Below are 12,927 nucleotides of genomic sequence, written 5' to 3'. Positions count from 1 at the left end.
TATACAGTATACCAAGAAGGAAAAATTATAAATATGGAAGATAGGATGCTAACTGTTTTATATTAGTTTTATTTATTCTAGTTTTCTTCTGCCCAATAACAGAACGTTTTAAAACATTGCAGCAATTTTAATATGAGATGTCACTTGTTCCTCTGCATTTTTATTGCACAATATGCTTAATTTAGTACATGACCCATTAGGTCAGGATACATGTGAAAGATAAATACAATTTAGGAATGCTGTGTTCCAAAATATAAAAGTGGGTGTGGAGTTATATAAAAAATGCCTACCATACTTAAGTTTTTAAAAAAAATATAGCAGTATATAGCAGTAGACTTATATACCGCTTCATAGGCCTTTCAGGCCTCTCTAAGCGGTTTACAGAGAGTCAGCATATTGCCCCCAACAATCCGGGTCCTCATTTTACCCACCTCGGAAGGATGGAAGGCTGAGTCAACCCTGAGCCGGTGAGATTAGAACCGCTGACCTGCTGATCTAGCAGTAGCTTGCAGTGCTGCATTTAACCACTGCGCCACCTTGGCTCACATCAGATACTGAAACTTAAAAGAAATAATAATGACACATCACATACTCCAACATTTACTCATTGAACTGATTGTAATGTAAAATGCATGTCCACAGAATCCCAGTATTTTGAACTTAGTAATGTGTTGTTGGAGATATCCTCCTTCTTCTTCAAATATTTACATGGATTATCCAGAGACTTTTCATTTACACGCTGAGCGTTCTTTGACATCACTGCAACCAGCCCAGTCATTGATTTCTGCATCTTAATCTGTTCCTGTGTACTGGGAAAAGGCTTGATTCTTATCCAGGACATTGAGTAAGCTATCTCTCTAAGCATGGGTTCATTTCAGTTGGAATAAACTTCAATCAATCAGTGAGGCAGTTCCTTGAAGGCCGGAATGTTTTTGGTACTTAATACTTAAACCATCTGAAGAGAGTTTTAATCCAATTGTTAATTGGCCTTCTTCATCTCCCTTAATCTTTCCTCATCAGCTCCCCAAAATTATTAGACAAGTTTGAGGTGCCAAGAAGATAGATACAGAGATAGATGGGATTGGGAGGTCCAACCTCCCTTCCTGTTCTTCCTGTAGCCTATTAAAAGCACAAAGATCACAACCTCCTGCACCCAAGGACAGAGAAGTGAACCCATTCACCCAAAAACTCCCACTACTTCACATCAGCAACAAAAGGTAAAAATAACACCAGCAACAATTTCAATATACAGGTAGTCCTTGACGTACAACCACAATTTATCCCAAAATTTTTGTTGCTAAGCAAAACCTTTGTTAAGTGGATTTGCCCCCATTTTACAATCTTTCGTGCCACAGTTGTTGTAAGAATTGGGATGAAATTTGCATTACTTGTGTAAAAAGAATGAACCTGACAGATTCTATTTTGAATAAATACATATATATTTTGCTTGCTTTAGCTGGAAAAATATTGATTGGAACAGCATTTCATGTTTTGCTGACAACTTGGATCACTGTGACTCAGCCGGGAACAGCCCAGATGGGAACCCCCTTGTTATGGATATGTTTTTGGGAAGTCAGTAATTCTCTTGTTATTGTTTAACTGAGGAAATAAGGGGGAATTTTATATATTTTAAAATATCACATGTTCTTGACACGCATGTGAATAGGAAACTTTACAAGGAAGAACACGGAAGATCTGTTTTTGGGTTGTAGCTTAATTATTGCCAACTATTGTCAATATTGCCAACTATTATTATTGATTATGCCAAAAACATTTATGTAATTGTATTATGATGCACTTTGATATTACTCATGAGACTTCAACTTGTGTATTTAAGTCTCACCTGTTGTACTGTTCAGTATTCTCCTCTGAGAATCCTTTCATGTGCATGAGAATTATAAATAAGACTTCTTCTTATTGATTCATAAAGCTTTTTGTTGCCTATAATCTCCTTGTTTGGTTTTTCTTAGTATATAGGAAATATATCAGGGATATTTTTCTCAAATTTTGGGGGCTCGTCCGGGATCAGTGCAGATGCTCCCCCCCCCCCCCCGGAAGGCTCTTAGCCAGCCAGCCGGGAGGTACCATGGCTGTTGTTTTACGATCCAGAGGGGTGCAGAGGCTTTCCAGAGGGTTCGCTCTTGCCAATTTGGACCAAGGAGATTTGGACAACAAAATGCTGTAAAGCAGACCTGAGGGTTTTTGCGCCAGATCTGGTGAGTATAGTGTAAACTATACACAATTAGAAGTTTAGACTGCCAGAAATTTTGTTTGAAAGAGTGTGCGTATGTTTTGAATGTAAAACGGCTTTCTAGCTGGAATCCCAGTAAGGGTATGGCTAGCTGATGAGAGGTAAATAGCTTGAAATAGATCTATACTAGTCTCTCTTTATTTATTTATCAGCAAAAATACAACACACACACACACACACACACACACACACACACACACACACACACACACACACACACACACACACACACATATATATATATATATATATATATATATATATATATATATATATATATATATATATATAATATATATCTAGCTGTCTCTATTATCTATCTACTATCTATCATCTATTTATATCCATGGTATATATCTATCATATTCTGATTACCACCTAACCAGATGAACCAAGCAAAAGAAGCATGAGAGTTAATTCAATTGGAAATACTTGTTCGCAACTATGGGTTTTAGCAAAATTAGCTCAGATATAAAAGTTAAAAAATTATGAAGAAGCAAAATGATGTAAAGTACTCTGGTGGTTAAGTCACTAGACAAGAAAGTGAGGGGCTATAAGTTCTACTTCAGCCTTAGGCGTAGTTCCCTCTTTTAGGCTACGAAGAAAGTAAGGACACACCACTGCTGAAAGTCTTGTCAAGAAAACAGACTAGTCCAGGTAGTCACTGCCAATCAAGAATGAGTTGAAGGCAAAGAAGAAAGGACGAAGGAGGAGGAGAAGGAGAAAAAAAGGGAGACGAATGAGCAAGGGAGGGGGGAGGAGAAGAAGAAAAGGAAAAGGAGAAGAACATAAATACCTGAGAGACCGCCTCCTGCCGATTACCTCCCTCAGACCGATTAGATCTCACAGGTTAGGTCTCCTCAAGATTCCATCTGCCAGCCAATGTCGGCTGGCGACCCCCCGGGGGAGAGCCTTCTCTGTTGCAGCTCCAGCCCTCTGGAATGATCTCCCTGTCGAGATCCGGACCCTTACTACCCTCCTGGCTTTCCGCAAAGCCACCAAGTCCTGGCTGCTCCAGCAGGCCGGGGGGCCTGTGAAACATCCAGCTCCACGGAAATTGTGAATGTTGCGGTTTTGTTTTTAAAGTGTTGTCTTTGTCTAATTTTCCCCTTTCCCTTGTCTATTGTGAGCCGCCCGGAGTCCTTCGGGAGTGGGCGGCATACAAGACAAATAAATACAATACAATACAATACAATACAATAGAAGGGAAAGGAGGAGAAAAAGGAGGGGAGAAGGGGAGAAAGCATAGAGTCTGCCAGTCATAAAGTTGTCATAGTTGGCCACTCTCTGACCTAGACAAAAAACCTGGGGATAGATTACTCCTCTAAATCCAACCACAGATCAAAATGTGTAGCATCAAATAGATACGTTTGCACTAAAAACATTAAAGCAAGCAACATGCAATAGAAAACTTTGCCACATGATAAATTATGTGCCTGAACTATCTTTGTTTGGATATCCTGTTTTTCTTTAGTTAAAGAGCCCATGGCAAACACAGAGCACAAAACTGGTTATGTCAGTGGACATTTCCTCACTGATATTAAATGTGGGAGCAAACATGCTCCACAACTGATCCAAAGGAGAGATCAGACCTCATACCTAATTAGTCTCTTGAACTTGTCCTTTGCGTAGAATGGAGTGGTTCGTCTAGTTCAGCCTGTTTCTTAGCACACCTTTCTGACAAGGTAATCCATATTAATTTAATTGACCCTGCTCAGGGAAGGCTGCAAGGTATCATTAACTTCACATTGAAGGTGTATTTAGCCTCGTGTCTTTAGCCACGTTCTGCTACATGGTATTGTGCAACTACTATCATTTTTTCCTATCCCCACAATGATGCCTCTGCTCCACTTTTACTTCATCCACCCTGGTGTGGTAAACAGAACCTGTGACTGCGGTGAACCTTTGTAGTTCTTATGTAGGCCATAATTGTTCTGATTGAACAATGACTAAGTTGTACCAAGGCAGTCCATCAATCAAATAGGTGTCACTGTGAAGGACCATTCTTTTACTCCAGGGATGTCCCCATCTTGTTGTGGGTGGCTGGGCAATTTTCAGAGTTGAAGTCCACGTCTTAAAGTTGCCAGGTTGGACACAGTGTTATACTCAGTTTTATCAGTTCGAGTTGCGATACGTGGAAGATAAACAAGCTTCGATATAAGTGTATTTTGAAGGTCCCAAAGTAAGCTTGCTATTTTTTTCCAGTTTCAAGATTTCTTTTGTTATTTACTGCTTCTTGTTAAGACATCAGCATCGAAATGCTATTGTTAATAGATCTGACTTCATCAAATCAAGCAATATATGTGTACACACAGCACATTAGGTCACAGAGCAGTCAAGACTTTAGGTTCTAGTACAATATATGAATGCAAATTCATAATTTATTAATGGTAAATTCTGAATTGCATAACCAGTACCTGTAACCATGGCTTGCTGGTGGCATAGTGCTGTCTCCAAATGTAAATTCTTAGCTTGTTGATAGTTACTGTCTTCTAGGTCTGGCAGAGAATTAAAATATCCCACTCACCATTTGGCTCCTCCAGAAAACAAAGGCACAAAGAGGGGGTGTCAGTTGGGGGGGGGACGGACTCTGCATACCACTTTGAAGGTGGCAATGGTACACTCCTCCTGAAAAATCCCTCTGATAACTTGACAGATTTAAACAGTTATCACCCAGTTTCCAGAGAGAGCTGTTAGATGACAACTAAAGACACAGGGAAGATTGATTATCTAGATCCCTTTCAATCAGTATTCATACCTGGCGATGAAAAATACACTGATCACTCTGGGAATTGATATTTTTCAGGGCATGGATGAGGAAGTCCCAACTCCTGGTCCTTTTGGACCCTTCGGTGGTTTTCAATCTAGCAACCATGGTGTTTATTTGAGTGGTTGCCAAATCAGGATTGGGGAAACACTACAGATAGTCCTCGACTTATGACAGTTCATTTAGTAACTGTTGCAATGGCATCGAAAAAGTGACTTATGACTTCTTTTCACACTTACAACCATTGCAGTATCCCCATAGCCATGTGATCAGAATTTGGATGTTTTGCAACTGACTCATGTTTATGATGATTACAGGATCCCGGGGTAACGTGATCCCCTTTTGCGACCTTCTGACAAGCAAAGTCAATGGGAAAGCCAGATTCACTTAACAACCATGTTCCTAACTTAAGATCTGCAGTGATTCACTTAACAACTATTACATCCTGTCCCAGCTGAATTATAAGAGGATGGACGCAGGCAAGTGGCAAATTCTAAAGGATCCCATTGTTTCCCATTGCTACCTGGTGGGAAAGGATCAAACCACTGAACATGATACCATGGTTCAACATACAACAGCTGCATTGCAGCTTCTTTTTCTCTAGGATTTTTTTCAGGGCATTTATCCAGTAAGGCTCCACCTCTCCAAATTTACTCCATATATAATTTGGTTTAATCAAAACATACTTTGGCCATTCCTGTGTGCAATACTTAATCATGGTTATTTTATCTAAATTAGCAGTAAAAACATTTAGCCAATCTTCATTCCACTGAGCCAATAAATCCCCCAAGGGAGAAAAAGGGGGAATAGAAGGGATCTCTTTCTCTTCTTTAGGAGCTAAAAAACAAACTTTCTAACCCAGGATTGTTCCATATGCACTCTCAGTGTCAAAACTGTTCAGCTAAAAATATGTTTCCCTCCTGCACAGCTATGAGCTTAACCTCTTGCTTAACCTCTTGCTTTCCAGCTAGAAAGCTGTTTTACATTCAAAACATACGCACACTCTTTCAAACAAAATTTCTGGCAGTCTAAACTTCTAATTGTGTATAGTTTACACTATACTCACCAGATCTGGCGCAAAAACCCTCAGGTCTGCTTTACAGCATTTTGTTGTCCAAATCTCCTTGGTCCAAATTGGCAAGAGCGAACCCTCTGGAAAGCCTCTGCACCCCTCTGGATCGTAAAACAACAGCCATGGTACCTCCCAGCTGGCTGGCTAAGAGCCTTCCGGGGGGGGGGGGGGAGCATCTGCACTGATCCCGGACGAGCCCCCAAAATTTGAGAAAAATATCCCTGATATATTTCCTATATACTAAGAAAAACCAAACAAGGAGATTATAGGCAACAAAAAGCTTTATGAATCAATAAGAAGAAGTCTTATTTATAATTCTCATGCACATGAAAGGATTCTCAGAGGAGAATACTGAACAGTACAACAGGTGAGACTTAAATACACAAGTTGAAGTCTCATGAGTAATATCAAAGTGCATCATAATACAATTACATAAATGTTTTTGGCATAATCAATAATAATAGTTGGCAATATTGACAATAGTTGGCAATAATTAAGCTACAACCCAAAAACAGATCTTCCGTGTTCTTCCTTGTAAAGTTTCCTATTCACATGCGTGTCAAGAACATGTGATATTTTAAAATATATAAAATTCCCCCTTATTTCCTCAGTTAAACAATAACAAGAGAATTACTGACTTCCCAAAAACATATCCATAACAAGGGGGTTCCCATCTGGGCTGTTCCCGGCTGAGTCACAGTGATCCAAGTTGTCAGCAAAACATGAAATGCTGTTCCAATCAATATTTTTCCAGCTAAAGCAAGCAAAATATATATGTATTTATTCAAAATAGAATCTGTCAGGTTCATTCTTTTTACACAAGTAATGCAAATTTCATCCCAATTCTTACAACAACTGTGGCACGAAAGATTGTAAAATGGGGGCAAATCCACTTAACAAAGGTTTTGCTTAGCAACAAAAATTTTGGGATAAATTGTGGTTGTACGTCAAGGACTACCTGTATATTGAAATTGTTGCTGGTGTTATTTTTACCTTTTGTTGCTGATGTGAAGTAGTGGGAGTTTTTGGGTGAATGGGTTCACTTCTCTGTCCTTGGGTGCAGGAGGTTGTGATCTTTGTGCTTTTAATAGGCTACAGGAAGAACAGGAAGGGAGGTTGGACCTCCCAATCCCATCTATCTCTGTATCTATCTTCTTGGCACCTCAAACTTGTCTAATAATTTTGGGGAGCTGATGAGGAAAGATTAAGGGAGATGAAGAAGGCCAATTAACAATTGGATTAAAACTCTCTTCAGATGGTTTAAGTATTAAGTACCAAAAACATTCCGGCCTTCAAGGAACTGCCTCACTGATTGATTGAAGTTTATTCCAACTGAAATGAACCCATGCTTAGAGAGATACCCTTTATTTATTTATCAGCAAAAATACAACACAAATGTACAAAAGGCAACAGTAAAAATGTTGGGTTTCTGTCGTGATGGACTCTTGTGACAAGCCGATTGACAGATATGGAAGCAGTTAGCTTCCTCTCATAATTGGGGCATACCAGGGGTTGTGACACTATATATATATATATATATATATATATATATATATATGTATGTATGTATGTATGTATGTATGTATGTATGTATGTATGTATATGTATATGTATATGTATATGTATATGTATATGTATATGTATATGTATATGTATATGTATATGTATATGTATATGTATATGTATATATTAATTAAAATGGGGTGAAAATTTGAATAGTGTCAGGCATTTTCAAGCAATGCAGGCAGAAGATTTCCTTTCAAGATTTCCTGAAGTAATTTTCCTCTATTCTCTGACACCGCAGAAAATTTAACTGACCTTTTGGCTTCAAGATCTGAAACAAGAGCAAAAATGAGTGTGTAGTCTAGGACATGTTTATTCCTAAATGACATGAGGTGTGAGGAGCAGTTGGTTTTAGAGTTTAGAGTTTATTAGAGTTTTTATTAGAATTTGTAGGCCGCCCTTTTCCCTGAGGGGACTCAGGGCGGCTCACATAAAACTGGGAAGGGGGGAACACAAACATCAAGATAGAAGACATGTAATAAAATGGTAGGCAACATACATTCATCATTCGGGAGGGGTAACTATCCTTATCCCCAGGCCTGACGGGCGAGCCAGTTCTTCAAGGCTATGCGGAAGGCTTGGACGGTGGACTTTAGCACCTTTTGAAGATTCTACCTGTCCAAATTGTGTGGAGAACTTCTGGCAAGAGATAAGAGATCATATATTTTACTGGGAAGCACTGTAAGACCAGCTGCAGTTTTGAGGAATAGATAATACATTTGGGGGAGGGAAATAGAAAAGGGACAATGTCTGGTTTAGCCCAGAGGCTATGTGAGAATTGCCATAATTGATATCTGTGAACGTTAAAATTTGCTTTAATATCTATTTGCTTTTTTAAAAGTGCATTACGAGTTTCAAAGTTTCTAGTTATTCATTACTGAACAACATGTCTCATTTTTTTACTTGAGTAGTAGAATTGGGTTGTTATTTGTAGAACATCTAAGTACTCAATGCTGATTTAGCTTCTTAAAAGGAAATTATACTATTTCTTTCTTTTTTGTTTTGTTTTTGGCTAGAAGTAGAAAACATTGTCTTTACCAGAAACTCTGTTTAACAGTACTTATTCCACTTTTCAAAATTCCATTCTGTGATGTCCAATTTTCAAAGATTGCCAGGACAATTTTCTTGGCAAGGTTTTTCAGGAGTGGTTTGCAATTATTTCCTTCCTAGGGCTGAGAAAGAGTGACTGACCCATGGTCACTCAGCTGGCTTTGCACCTAAGGCAGGGCTAGAACTCACATCTCCTAGCTTCTAGCCTGAAGCCTTAATCACTTCACCAAACTGCTCTCACAGTTCATTTCATAATTTATATTAAAGGAATTATATTTTTTTAGTCTTTTGTACAACAGGGTTAGATAGAGGGTCTAGTTTCCCCAGAATTACTAATTAGACAACATTTATCCTGAAACAAAAAATCAAAATGGATATGGGTGATGTACTACTTCTGGAATGGAGTTGCAATTCCACATCCTCAGTACTAATCATACTGGAATTGCAGTTCACTGCTATCTCTGCTTCTTCATTCTTACTCTGGATTGTTGTTCAAGTCCATCTTCTGGGTTCCTGGATTCAAAGGCATATGCTTTGCCTAAGCATGGGTCAGATGAAATGGAGTACCACAAGGAATCCCCCCCCACCCCCTCCATTCCCTTCTAATTACAACAAGAGTTTTGAGATCGGGATAACCTAGGACTCTGTAGTAGTGATGAAATTCATTTTTTTTTACTACCGGTTCTGTGGCCATGGCTTGATGGTTGTGGCAGGAGAAGGATATTGCAAAATCCCCATTCCCTCCCAACTCTGGGGCCAGCCAGGGGTGGAATTTGCCAGTTCTTCAAACTATTCAAAATTTCCACTACCAATTCTCCAGAACCTGTCAGAACCTGCTGAATTTCACCCCTGCTCTATAGATATTTGGGGCTGGTGAATTTACCTTTTTGATTCCTTCTGAGATTCTGACTTCAAGTTTTAAACTTTCATCAGTTATGTTATTGCTTCATGGGGAATGGTACAATATGGCAATTCATACAAGGGGAAAACCACATGGGTTTGCAGCCTAATCCAGAGCTGTAGTTTAGCAACCAGTTTTCTGCTCCAGAATGAAAAGGTGGAAGTAATTGCAAGTCAGATATTAGTATGAAAGAGCAAACCAGAAGTGAGGGATGAAGGAGAAGCAGAAGATCAGTCATAATTTGAGGAGGGAGGCCTTCTGTAATCCTGTCTTGATGGGACCACACATTAACTACTGGCAGGATATGTATGTTCATCTGTCCTGACTCTTAGTTCCTTGACTGCCAATTTGAATTATGTTCTACAGGGAACACAGCAAACCACTAGCTTAAAAAATGCTTTGTTGAAGCTCTAAACTAGAACCATCAATTTTGAAGAAGAATAATTTCCATCCGCACTAGACTATTTAGTGCCTTCCGTAGTAGGAGACACCACTTCTGGCCCTATTATTTCAAAATTCCTGCAGAATGTTTTAGCTATCCAACATCACCTGTGCCCATTTAACACAGCAAGTTCTCTGCCAGTTCCAAATCTGTGTTCCTTTCTTGTGTGACCTTATTCCTTTTTAGTCTCCGCTGCTTCTTAAAGCAGATAATGTGGTTGAAGGTAATTCTGTTTAAGAAAAGAAAAATAACATATCTCCATTTGGAGCTATTTTTAGTTTTGGGTTAGCAACCGTCCTTTCAGAGAAGGAAAGTCTGGAGTGTGTTTTAAGCCAAGGGATGAAGTCTGGGCCAATGAATACTAGAAAATAATGCCAAGTTTCCACCTTTCCCATTTCACACAGAATCAATTCTGGTCTAAACCAGATCTTAAAGTTATATTGGATATGCTTTATAGGTCAGTAAAAGAAAATGTCACATTATTTCCAACAATAAAAGGAACCCAAACAAATATGGTAGCCCTCCATGATATTAAAAACTAGCCTAGCAGGGAGATGATTCATTCCTTGAAGCTTGAGATTTCTTAGCTTCTTGCATGGGTTTGATTTCCCATCTATAGTATTATATCTCTATAAAATGAAATTGATGACTTTCTGCTTAGGGCTTCCAGTTTTCTAGAAATCATGATGTGGGGGAATTAAGCATCAGGTTAGCCTACAAGTCCCAATGAGACCTATTGCCTACAAACTTCTCATTGTCTAAAACAATATCACAAGTAATAATGAAGGAAACACACCTTGGGCGAGACATCAAAAATAAATGGATCTCCTCCCAACATCTAGCGAATGGATTCCCAATTAAGCAATGAGCTTCCCGTTGGTCTCCCATCCTGTGGAGCCCCACATATACTGAACTTGAATGAACTTGAGCAAATATAGCAGCTTTACAGGCTATAGGAAGAAAGGCATCAATTGTTTTGAAGAAATGGTTGACTGGCATTTTGCAATTAGAAGCAAAAAAAGGATACAGGAAAATGAGGGTTAAAAAGTTGTGCTTCTCCACAAATCTTCTGAGTTGTTGGAGGAGAAAGCATTCTATCTTTATTCTTCCATAAAAGGAAGGAAGGAAAGAAGGAAGCCGTATCTGAGAAACCAATTTATCTTTTGGTTATTTAATATTACTTGTGAAAAGGCTCCATAGATTTTGCCTGATGGGTCCATTATGAAATCATCCTGTTAATACTCTGTTGCAGTAAATCAATGGTGACTTGTCCTCCTTAAAGGTAAATAAAAATGAAACTTGCTGGTAGGAGAATAAACAATATTTTACACCCACAAAGACAGCATGTATTCATTTAGTGAGAGAGATTAGAATAACAGCTTTGCAGTTGTTTTTTAAGAGCATGCAAGAGCTCTCCAGATGACTCCTTGCTCAAAGAGTATTTTCAAATCTCTTAACCACCTAGCATTTCGCCTTCCAGCTTTCCCTTTTTTTTAAAAAAAAATGTAGCCGTTTCAAATATGCAGATGATTTAGAAAACAAAACTGTCTTAACTAGGCCAAATTCATTGAATTTCTCCAAGGTAATCTGAAAACTAACTTGGCAATGGTATGAAAGACCTGACAGATTTTGTGATAAGGCTGGCCTGTGCATCATGTTTATTACTGCACTCCATTGAATTCAATGGTTCCTATACTTAGAAACGGAATTAGTAAGAATTGCATTCTTATTGGTGTAAGCTTTATTGTTATGCAGTTCCTTTTATTTTGCATCAGACACTCATTAGAAGCAAATGTACATAGAAAATTAGGAAGCATAGTCTTCATGGGGCCTATAATAAAACCGTGTTAAGGATGTGGTTTGGGGGGAGAAGGTGTCTTTCAAATTATTCTTGACTTCTGGTGACTGCTTGGACAAGTCCTTGCAATTTTTGGCAACAATTTGCAGAAGTGGTTTGCCACTGCCTCCTTCCTAGGCTTGAGAGAGAGTGAATAGTTTAAGATAACTCAGCTGGCTTTGTGTCCAAGACAGGACATGAACTCAGAGTCTCCTGGCTTTTGGCTTGGTACCTTAACCACTAGACCAAACTGCTTCTCTATGAAAGGTGAATGTGTTCTCATTTTCTTGGAAGCTGTTTCTAATTGTAGTCCTACTAGATGACAAAGTTTATTGGCTCCTTATGTGAACTTCCAGCTTATCTGGAACTCTTAACTTGCCTAAGTGCTGTCAGGGTGATGTGAATGAACACTATACATCTCTTCATGAATGTCAGGGCTTCTTCCCAAATGTTTGCTGTTGTATCATTTGAGGAACACAGTAGATTGAAGAGAGATATAAAGGTGCTGGATCTCCTTTTCTTTTTGGGCAGAAATAAAAAAGATTGCATGGTAGCTGCTCATTTTGAGTGGCAGCTTACTCCAGAGAAGACCACAGAACATCCAGGCCTTTTCCATATCAACCCTTCCTCCTAAAACAGTTGCACTGCTAGAAACATGAGTGCATGTACTTAAAATTGGTTGTGTCTGCTGAGGTTGCAACAATAAAGATCCTTTATTTTTTAAGAATGGCAGAAGAACTTTTGCTATGAAATGAAAACTAGATTAGGGTTGAAGCACTTAATACTTGTGTTGTGCATAACTCTGTCTAATGAGCCACAGTGGTGCAGTGGTTAGAGTGCAGTACTGCAGGCTACTTCTGCTGACTGCCAGCTGACTGCAGATTGTTGGAGGGAAAGATGCTGACTGTGTAAACCGCTTAGAGAGGGCTGTAAAGCACTGTAAAGCGGTATATAAGACTTTGGGCCATAATTCTTCCATGCTGCTGTTTTTCCTTGCACATAAAGGGGAAGTAAATTTGTGCATTAAAACAACCAAGATTCCTT

The sequence above is a fragment of the Thamnophis elegans genome, chromosome 4 (genome assembly GCF_009769535.1).
Source record: "Thamnophis elegans isolate rThaEle1 chromosome 4, rThaEle1.pri, whole genome shotgun sequence".
NCBI lineage: Eukaryota > Metazoa > Chordata > Lepidosauria > Squamata > Colubridae > Thamnophis > Thamnophis elegans.
Note: the sequence above shows the minus strand (reverse complement) of the source record.